Here is a 10,115-nt window from a genome sequence, read left to right on the forward strand (position 1 = left end):
CTTGGTGAAATATGAAGCTCCTCTAAAATTGTTTTTCTTTTCTGGCATTGCTGATGGTTATATCTTGGAGAAATCAATCAGGAAGTTAAACTATAACTGGCACACTTCAAAGTAAATACATTGTTTACAATCAAAATATTTGTGTGGCAAGTGGAGAAAGCAAAAGTATATATGACCTTGTTTGTATACAAATAGGTGCAATATCTTTTTGAAGATTAGTAGTATTATCACCAGGTAAGAATTAATGATCTTAGGTGTACAAGCCACCTATCTTATATAATATATTTTAGAAGAATATCAAGAACAGTGGGAAGGGATAAAAGATCCAGTTTGCCATCTGCTGATAGAAGAATAAAAAGAAAACTCTTGTGCAGCTGAGTGCAAATTACTTGGAATAAGATATTGTTTTGTTTTTAATAAAAGTTTTCTTAATATTTAACTCACATTCTACTTTCTTGCTGCATTTAAAATGTAGAATTCAGTTTTAACAGTATATTCATAGAAATTTGCACCTTCCATGATATCAAATTCAGAGTATTTTACCTTCATCAACAGAAAACTTTACACTTTTGCTGGATCTTCCTAAATTCTCTCACCCACGTTCTATCCAAGAATAGAGCTAGTTTTATTCTCTACAGATTTTCCTTATCTGAACAATTTCTGTAAAGGGAATCATGCAATATATGTTCTTTTGACATGCAAACCTAGTGGCTTAGATGGTATGCAGTGTTGCAACACACAAATGAATGAGTAATGAACAGTGAATGAATGAACAAATAAATAAATCAATAAGTAAAATAGGTGTCATGGAATTCAAATGAGTGTTTATATTTTATTTGATTCTTCTTAGATAGTTGCTTTCACATTGGAATATAGGCCTCGATAAATGTTTATAAAAATGTAAGATAGGATTATTCCACATGAAATAATGGCAACAAGCTTTTATTAATTTATTTAAATTAACTTATTTGTCTTTATTATTAAGCTGTAATAGTGCTTTATATATTATAGATATTAGATAAGACTGAAATATTTTCTATTTTGTGATAGTATCCTTTTGAGGTACAAAGTTTTGTTTTTTTTACGAAGTATTTGTTAAATATAAGAATACTTTTAATGGAGCCTATAAAAGTAACTATTTAAGTGCTCATTTTATAACTAAACTGTTCTAATTGTATAGTACAGTATTTACCTTAGACTGCACATTTATATCACTCCAGAGCATAGATGGTTGAAACTTTGGTCCTAATATGATGGTATTAGGAGGTGGGTCCTCTGCAAGGTGATAGGTTATGGACTGGAGCCCTTGTGAATGGGATTATTGCCTTATAGAAAAAGACTTCAGAGATTTCACTTGTCCCTTCTACCACATGAGGATACAGCAAAATGAATGTTTATTTTAATTAACTTTTTAATTTTCTTATATATTTTTTATTTTTGTACAATATTTGATATCTCCGCTCATGTGTGGTCCCTACTAAGTCTCCCACAATCACATCACCAGTGAGCAGTCACCATGGTCCCCTGTGTTCTTCCCTCCCCCACTTTGAGCCATCTCCATCCCTCTTCTCTGCTGAATGACTCAAATGTATAGTTTGTCTGCAAGTTCTCTTTCTTTTTGACCCTATATTCAGTTTCCCTATATTCCTCCTATAACTGAAACCGTCTGATATTTTTCTTTTATGCTTCTGACTTATTTCATTGAACATAATCCTTTCTAGTTCCATCCGTGTTGCTATGAAAGAATTTTTTTTGAATTTTATGAATGAATGTTATTTAAAGATTTATTTATTTATGCATACTAGAGTTGCGGTACAGGCCAGAGATGCAGGGGGTGAGAGAGTTCACCAGAGACAGAGTGGGGAACAGAACATGCAGACTGACTGAAAACACTGCTGAGGGGAGCAGAGGATGAGACAGGAAAGGTCCGCTACGCCATGTGGGTCTGAACCCGTGCTGCAGAGTCTGCGGACAGCTTCACAGCATGGCGCTCAACCCGCTGCGCCATGAGGGAGGCCCAGTGAATTTTTGATGAATTCCTGCATCTGCTCCTGAGGAGCTAGAGGCTCAGTCAGGGGCCAAGGGGACACTCCAAGGCTGATTGAGGGCTGCTGGATGAGGGCGGAACTCTGAGTGTCACATAGTGGGACCTGCTTCTCTCAATGCATTGGTGGCTTAGCTGTGGGTTAGGGCTTTTATCAGAGGGTGGTAGAAGCCACTGGCAACTGGTGGGCCTCAGCACAGCCCAGGCTATTGCCTACATTTATTTATCTGTTCCTTTATTTTGTTATTCATATTTAATTTATGAATTAAGTCATATAGTAACACATTGGTGCTGCGGTGTAGTATCTGCACCACTGTAGTATCTGTGGTGTAGTATCTGTAAAGGAGCTGGGCTTAATCTATGGGTTTGCCAGTTAGGTAATATTTTTTGATTAGAATATTCAACACATAATCATACATACATTTAAAAATTATTTATTTATTTATTTAAAATTATGTATTTATATATATTTTACATCATTGTTCATTTTTGTGCAATGTATTCTTTCTTCTCTCAGGTGCAGTCCCTATGGAGTTCCCACCGATAATTCACGCGTGCACCATCACCATAGTCCTTTGTGCTCTTCCCTTCCTGTTTTGATCCCTCTCCCTCCCCTACAGAATGTCTCTGACTTATAGTTGCCTGTTAACTTTATTTATTTATTTATTTATTTATTTATTTATAAATAATAAATTTTATTTTTTTATTTTTTTTTTTATTTTTTTTAATATTAAATTTTATTTTTATATTCCCCCATACAATTGCAAACGCCCCATTCTGACCCCAATCCTTCCCCTCCCGCCCCCACCCCCCAAAAAGTGTCTCTGGTTCATAGTTTTTTGTTGATTTTGATTTTCACTTTCTTATATTCATTTTCCTGGTCCCTTATTTAAGTTTTCTAGATTCCTGCTATGAGTGAGACCATACGGTATTTTTCTTTTTCTTTTTGGCTTATTTCGCTGAGCATGATCCCTTCCAGTGCCATCCATGTTGCTGCAAATTGCATGTGTTTATCTTTTTTGAATGCTGAGTAATATTCCATGGTATATATGTACCACATCTTCTTGATCCAGTCATCTATTTTTGGGCATTTGGGTTGTTTCCAAAGCTTAGCTATTGTAAACAGTGCTGCTATAAACATAGGAGTGCAGGTGCTCTTTGGAATTGATGTTTCTGTGTCCTTTGGGTAAATACCTAGGAGTGGAATTGCTGGATCATATGGAAGCTCTATGTTTAGTAGGTCCAGAAATCTCCACAGAGCTCTCCATAGTGGTTGGACCAGTTTGCACTCCCACCAACAGTGCACAAGAGTTCCTTTTTCTCCACATCCTCGCCAACATTTGTTGTTGCTAGTTTTTTTAATATGTGCCATTCTCACTGGTGTGAGATGGTATCTCATGGTAGTTTTGATTTGCATTTCCCTGATGACAAGTGATGTTGAACATTTTTTCATATGTCTGTTGGCCATTTGCATTTCCTCTTCAGAGAAGTTTCTTTTTAGCTCTTCTGCCCATTTTTTGACTGGATTATTTTCTTTGTTGTTGCTGAGTCTCATCAGCTCTTTGCAGATTTTTGTGATCAGTCCTTTATCATTAGTGTTGGGTGCAAAAATGTTCTCCCAGTTGGTGGGGTTTCTCTTTGTTTTTGTTATTGTCTCTTTTGCTGTGCAGAAGCTCTTTAATTTGATGTAGTCCCAGCTGTTTATCTTTCTCTTCACTATCACTGCTTTGGGTGATGTGTCTGTAAAGATGTCTTTGATGTGCAAATCCCGTAGTGTTTCGCCTATATTTCCTTCTATGTATTTTATGGTTTCAGGTCTTATGTCTAGTTCTTTAATCCATTTTGAGTTGATTTTTGTGTATGGTGTGAGGTAGTGGTCAAGCTTCATTCTTTTGCATGTAGCGACCCAGTTTTCCCAGCACCATTTATTGAACAAACTTTCTTTGCTCCAATGCATAGTCTTTGCTCCTTTGTCAAAGATTAGTTGACCATAAATCTGTGGGTTTATTTCTGGATTTTCTATTCGATTCCATTGGTCTGTATGTCTGTTCTTGTTCCAATACCATGCAGTTTTGATGATTATGGCTTTGTAGTATAGTTTGAAGTCTGGGAGTGTGATGCCTCCATTTCCTTCTTTTTTTTCAGTAGAGCTTTGGCTATTCGGGGTTTTTGGTGATTCCATATGAATTTCATCAATAATTGTTCTATTTCTTTGAAGAATGCCATTGAGATTTTGATTGGAATAGCATTGAATCTGTATATTGCTTTTGGTAGGATGGCCATTTTAATAATGTTTATTCTTCCAATCCATGAGCAGGGGATGTCTTTCCATTTCTTTGTGTCTTCTTCTATTTCTTTTAACAGTGTTTTATAGTTTTCTTTGTATAGGTCCTTTACCTCTTTGTTAGATTTATTCCCAAATATTTGATTTTTTTTGTTTCGATAATAAAAGGGGTGGTTTTTTTGATTTCTTCTTCTTCAGATTTATTGTTTGTGTATAGGAAGGCTACTGACTTTTGCATGTTGATTTTGTATCCTGCCACTTTACTGAATTGATTGATGAGTTGAATTAGTTTTTCTGTGGAGATTTTGGGGTTCTCTATGTATATTATCATATCATCTGCAAATAGTGATAGTTTGACTTCTTCTTTTCCTATTTGGATTCCTTGGATGTCTTCTCTTGTCTTATTGCTCTGGCTAGGACTTCCAGTATTATATTGAAGAGCAGTGGTGAGAGTGGACATCCTTGTCTTGTTCCAGATCTTAATGGAATTGCTTTCAGCTTTTCACCATTGAGAATGATACTGGCTGTTGGCTTGTCATAGATGGCCTTTACGATGTTGAGGTATGTCCTTGTATCCCAAGAATTTCAAGGGCTTTTATCATGAATGGGTGTTGTACTTTGTCGAAAGCTTTCTCAGCATCTATTGATATTATCATATGGATGGTTTTTATATTTCTTTTGTTGATGTGTTGGATAACGTTGATTGATTTTCGATGTTAAACCATCCTTGTGCCCCTGGAATGAATCCAACTTGGTCGTGGTGAATTATCTTATGGATACATTGTTGGATTCTGATAGCTAAAATTTTATTGAGGATTTTGCATCAGTGTTCATTAGGGAGATTGGCCTTAGTTTTTCCTTTTTTGTGTTGTCCTTATTCGGTTTTGGTATTAGTGTAATATTGGCTTCATAGAACGTGTTTGGTATTGTCCCTTCCTTCTCAATTTTTGGAAGAGTTTGTGAAGGATAGGCACTAATTCGTCTCTGAATGTTTGGTAGAATTCATTTGTAAATCCATCAGGTCCTGGGCTTTTTGTTTTTGGGGGAGGTTTTTAATTACCATTTCAATTTCGCTGCTTGTAATTGGTCGGTTTAGGTGTTCTATTTCTTCTTTATCTAGCTTTGGGTGATTGTAGAGTTGTAGGAATTTGTCCATCTCCTCTAGATTGTTGAACTTGTTCCATATAACTGTTTCATAGTTAGTCTGATTATTCTTTTGATTTCTGCTGTGTCCGTTGTGATTTCTCCTCTTTCATTTATGATCCTGTGTATTTGTGTTTTCTCCCTTTTTTCCTTTGTGAGCCTGGCTAGGGTTTGTCTATTTTATTTATTTTTCAAAGAACCAGCTCTTGGTTTCATTGATCTTTTGGATTGTTTTTTAGTTTCAATTTCATTTATTTCTGCTTTGTTTGGTTTTATTATTTCTTCTCTACTGGTTCTGTTCTGGGTTTTTTGTTGTTCTTTTTCTAGATCTTTGAGCTTCGAGATTAGGTTGTTTCTTTGAGTTCTTTCTTGTTTTTTGATGTGAGCTTCTATTGCTATATATTTTCCTCTTATTACTGCTTTTGCTGCATCCCATACATTTAGGATATTGTGTCCTCCTTGTCATTCAATTCAAAGAATTTTTTAATTTCTTCTTTGATCTCCTCGTTAGTCCAGTGTCTTCCAGTAGTGTGGCTTTTAATCTCCATGAGGTAGGATAGTTCCTTGCCTTCTTTTTATGATTTATTTCTAGTTTGATGCCTTCGTGGTCAGAAAAGATGGTTGGTATGATTTCAATCTTGGTGTATCTGTTGATGTTTGTCTTGTGCCCCAGTATGTGATCGATCCTGGAGAATGATCCATGTGCGCTTGAGAAAAATGTGTACTCCCGTTTTTTTTGGGTTAGTGTTCTATAGATGTCTGTTAAGCCCAAATGCTCTAGGTCCTTATTTAGAGCTTTAGTTCTTTACTTATTTTTTGTCTTGTTGATCTATCCATTGTTGATAGTGTGTGTGTTGAAGTCTCCCACTACATATGTGTTTTCTCTGATGTCTGTTTTCAGAGAGGACAACAGTTGTCTGATATATTTTGGTGCTCTTTCGTTTGGTGAGTATATGTTAATGAGTGTTATTTCTTCTTGAAGTATTGTCCCCTTGATCATAATGTAGTGACCATTGGGGTCTCTTTTTATTTTTTTGAGTTTGAAGTCTGTTTTATCTGATATAAGTATAGCTGTTCCTGCTTTCTTTTTTGGCCATTTGCTTGTAGGATTGTTTTCCATCCTTTGACTTTGAGCCTATTTTTATCTTTTGTAGCTAAATGTGTTTCCTGGAGACAGCAAAAGGTTGGGTTTTGTTTCTTAATCCAGGCTGCAACTCTGTGTCTTTTTATTGAAGAGTTTAGTCCATTTACATTTAGAGTTAATATTGATATGTTAGCATCTGTATTTGCCATTATGTTTGTCTTTCCTTTGATTTTATTTATTTATTCTTTTAATAACTTTTTTTTTTTTTGGTCTTCTTTCGTTGTTATTCGTCCCTCTGAGGTTCTGGCTTTAGGATTCCTTGTAGTATTTTTTGGAGTGGGGGTTTAGTCGCAATGAAATTCCGGAGTTTCTCTTTGTCTGGGAAGGTCCATATTCTTTCTTCTTGGAGGAAAGAGAGCTTTGCGGGATAGAGTATTCTTGGTTGGCATCTGTTTTCTTGGAGTCTGTTGACTATGTCCCTCCACTCTCTCCTTGCCCGTAGTGTTTCTTCAGAGAAGTCTGATGTCAGCCTGATTGGTTTTCCTTTGAATGTTATCTGTTTCTTCCCTCTTGTCAGCTTCATTATTTTTTCCTTGTCCTGGATTCTTGGGAGCTTTACTATTATGTGTCTTGCTGTGTTTTTCCTTTCGTCGTGGAAGTTTGGTGTTCTTCTTGCTTCTTGTATATCAATTTTCAGCTCCTTCTTCTCATTTGGGAAGTTCTCTTCAATTATATCCATGAATATTTCTCTGTTCCTACATCTCTCTCCTCTCCTTCTGGAATTCCTATAACTCTTATATTTCCTTTCCTCATGGAGTCAGATAGTTCCCGAAGTCTTTCTTCATTCTTTTTCCTTCGTACTTCTCTTTCCTTTTCTGTTTTGGTTCTTTTTATTTCTGTGTCTTCAAGATTACTTATTCGTTCTTCCATTTCATCTATTCTGCTTTCATTGCTTTTCCCAGAATTCTTTAGTTCCTCCATTAATTCTTTGATCTCCTGCATTTCTCTTACTTCCCTCTTTAGGGACTCAATTTCCTTCTTCTGATCTATCACTTTTTTAATCATGGCAATTTTAAATTCTCTTTCTGGAAGGCTCAGAAGTTCTTCCAAGTTGCTGTCGTTGCAATCTGGGGAGTGGTTTTCTTTTTGTGGTGTGCTTCTTCCTGAGGAGTTTTTAGGGCGTGTGGTTCTTCTACTCCCTACTGTCTGTTTTCTAATTTGTCGTATGCGTTGGGACACTGTGTTGCTCGGACTGACTGACATCTTGGGTGAACTTCTCCGCTCCCCTCTGGCTCTTCCAGGAGCCATCTCTGTCTTCTGGGGGAGCTTTCTGCTGGTTTTCGGCAGTTTTTACTGAAGAAATGTCCCTGTTCTCAAATGGCGAAGCGGGATGCAGTCCCTGCACCTCCGGTTTCAGGCACACTCTTCTGCGCACCCGGTCTGCCCCGGACGTGGGTGCCTGCTCCCTCTGTGGGCTCAGACTGCTGGTCGGAAGGGGCCTGGCGTGGAATAACTTCCCGGCTGGCCACTGGGTCCTCCAGAAACCTTCTGCCCTTTTCAAGCAGTCTTAAGAAATGTCCTGTTTTATAGGGTGTTAGTGACTTTTTTTTTCCTGGTCGCTAGGTGGCGCCAGAGATCTCTCCTATTGTCCTTGGGGGGCTGTTTTTCGCCTCCCCCCACCCCGTGGGACAGAGAACTGAGCGGGAATGGTAGGGTACACCTCAACAGCTTTGGGGTGCTGTGTCTGCCTTGTGCCCCACCGTCATGGAGAACCCACGCCCCGAATTTTCGTGCCCCGGGTCTCAGTTCAAAGCCCTCAGTTCCAGGATGCGGGCTGTAGCCCAGTTCAGTGGCGCGGGAATGGCGCCTTTTGCACAGCTCCCGTGCCTGGGCGCCTGGTTCCTGCTCACTCAGGGAGGGACCTTCACCTCAGTGAGGACCTCCGCGCGTCTCCCCGCAAGCCTAGGTCATCTCCCCGCAAGCCTAGGTCGCAGGCGTGGGGACCTGGGCAGCCGCGATCCAGGTCTGCACTTGCTTTTCAAGCCCGCCGAGCGCGCCGCTCTCTGCGCCAGCTTACCGGCAGCCCGGGCTGTGTGCGCGTCTCCCGGGGTCTTTGTTCTTCTCTAATGGCGCCCGGAGCCGTTCGCTCACCGCTGTGGCGGATCCTGCAGGGTTCGCCTCAGCTCCCGTTCACGGGGTGTGGTGGCTGCAATAGTTCCTTTCCACTCACAGTCCCGCTTGCTGCGTCGTTTGTTCTTGTGGGCCGTTTTGGTTTGTTGTTTCCTCCTCTCTGCTGGTTGGAGAGTGCCGCCTCTGTGGGCGGGGGAGGGGAGCAGGGTTCTGCGCTTCCCTCCCTTCTAGTCCTCTTTTATGGCCACTTTCTTCTTCCGGCAGTTCGCTGGCGTCACCCATTTATCTTCCGTGTCCCAGTTCTCACTGGGACCTGCCGCTTTTCCTCCCTATTCACTTTTTTTAATGGGAGATCTTACTGGCAGCGTCTCCTCGCTGCCATGTTGCTCCGCCCCCCAATAAATTTTATTTTTATATTCCCCCATACAATTGCAAACGCCCCATTCTGACCCCAATCCTTCCCCTCCCGCCCCCCAACCCCCAAAAAGTGTCTCTGGTTCATATTTTTTGTTGATTTTGATTTTCACTTTCTTATATTCATTTTCCTGGTCCCTTATTTAAGTTTTCTAGATTCCTGCTATGAGTGAGACCATCCGGTATTTTTCTTTTTCTTTCTGGCTTATTTCGCTGAGCATGATCCCTTCCAGAGCCATCCATGTTGCTGCAAATTGCATGTGTTTATCTTTTTTGAATGCTGAGTAATATTCCATGGTATATATGTACCACATCTTCTTGATCCAGTCATCTATTTTTGGACATTTGGGTTGTTTCCAAAGCTTAGCTATTGTAAACAGTGCTGCTATAAACATAGGGGTGCAGGTGTTCTTTGGAATTGATGTTTCTGTGTCCTTTGGGTAAATACCTAGGAGTGGAATTGCTGGATCATATGGAAGCTCTATGTTTAGTAGGTCCAGAAATCTCCACACAGCTCTCCATAGTGGTTGGACCAGTTTGCACTCCCACCAACAGTGCAGAAGAGTTCCTTTTTCTCCACACCCTCGCCAACATTTGTTGTTGCTAGTTTTTTTAATATGTGCCATTCTCACTTGTGTGAGATGGTATCTCATGGTAGTTTTGATTTGCATTTCCCTGATTACAAGTGATGTTGAACATTTTTTCATATGTCTGTTGGCCATTTGCATTTCCTCTTCAGAGAAGTTTCTTTTTAGCTCTTCTGCCCATTTTTTGACTGGATTATTTTCTTTGTTGTTGTTGAGTCTCATCAGCTCTTTGCAGATTTTTGTGATCAGTCCTTTATCATTAGTGTTGGGTGCAAAAATGTTCTCCCAGTTGGTGGGGTTTCTCTTTGTTTTTGTTATTGTCTCTTTTGCTGTGCAGAAGCTCTTTAATTTGATGTAGTCCCAGCTGTTTATCTTCGCCTTCACTATCACTGCTTTGGGTGATGTGTCTGTAAAGATGTCTTTGATGTG

This window comes from Talpa occidentalis, unplaced genomic scaffold, assembly GCF_014898055.3.
Source record: "Talpa occidentalis isolate TD23 unplaced genomic scaffold, MPIMG_talOcc4v2.1 talOcc4.6, whole genome shotgun sequence".
NCBI classification, from domain to species: Eukaryota; Metazoa; Chordata; class Mammalia; order Eulipotyphla; family Talpidae; genus Talpa; species Talpa occidentalis.